Genomic DNA, 1,466 nt, shown 5'->3' on the forward strand with positions numbered 1-1,466 from the left:
TATATTTATAATCTATTTACTCAAGTAAATTTACTTTTAGGTTTTTGTTAACTAATTTTCGTCTACTATTAATACTTTTTGCATAATTTGATGTTTTTGGCACAATAAGTTTGACAAATTTGGCACAACTATTAACATATTACATCGAGGTAAACCGAGATGTTAATAGGCATAAATGAAAAGTCTTTCAAACGCTTTATAAGTTATATAAAATGATTTTGCACTAGTTTGCACAAATGTTTTATGCAAGATAAGATCTGAGAACCATATTTTAATGTAATTTAAACAGGATTAATTAAAACCGCTTTAATGATGCATACTGTAAACATTTTATAATAAATATTAAATATTAAAGCAGTTTATATACTGGATTTTTGATTTCATCTAACAATAAAATATTTAAATCTCTATTAGTAACCCGATACTGTATTTTCCAATTTCATTAAAACTGTTGTTTCAGAAAATGCAACACAGTATATGCAGCAAATAGCATTATTACTAAGTCGACATAGACATGAGTTGCGGAATGATATACTTTAACCTTATGAATCATGGACATTATTCCCTTTGCCGGTTGTTATGTATAGATACGTCTATATATGACAACAGATTGAATTGGAATCCTGTCAAAGTTGAACCTCAATAGTTTTTTCAAATCTCGACGTTATAAGGCCCCTTGAACTCAGAAATGTCAGAAAAATAAACGGGAAGAAATTCCGTGGATATGTATTCATGTATGTGTTTATTTGTCTGTATGTTAGCATCTATTATCGTTTAATATGTCAGGATGGGATAAATATTTAGAAACGAACTTTGTCATGTAAGCTTGTGTATAAGTAGCATTAATGCTATTAAATTTTGGTATTTAAAGGTCGAGGGGGGGCGAAGACGTACAAGGTAGTCACTTGCCATATCTCAAGTGGGGTTAGACTTAATATAGATTTTACTCATTATTAACCTTTACATTTTTTGTTTTTTATAAAACTCATCACTGTCGAAATTAAGATTTTATTTTTGTTATTATATAATAATTAATAATATAAAAAATTTTTGTAATAAAATATAACAGATGGCGCCACACACAATTTTATTTATTAAGATTAATAATGCAAAAGTTATTTTTTAAATAAAATCTTATAACAACCGTTATAGCTACGCAACTCGTTGTTGGAATGTTTTTATGAAAAATAATCACACATAAAATTTTAATTGTGAGTGATTAGTAAACGAAATTACTGATACATTACACAGTAAATGGAAACGAAGTCATTACTTAGTGGCTTCAAATGGAAAAACGGCTTTCTACTTTTATTCAGGTTTTTTTTTTCTTTCTATAAGTCTGTAAAATTTGGCCAAACATTTTATAAATGTTGAAAATGAAATGTTCTGACACACTCTTTAAATAGAAAATATTTAGAGGGTGTTTAAAAACGTACTAAAAATACAATTTCTTTTTTTGTTTTTTA

Source organism: Centruroides sculpturatus, unplaced genomic scaffold, assembly GCF_000671375.1.
Source record: "Centruroides sculpturatus isolate CEXI.00-Female unplaced genomic scaffold, Cexi_2.0 scaffold185, whole genome shotgun sequence".
Lineage (NCBI taxonomy): Eukaryota > Metazoa > Arthropoda > Arachnida > Scorpiones > Buthidae > Centruroides > Centruroides sculpturatus.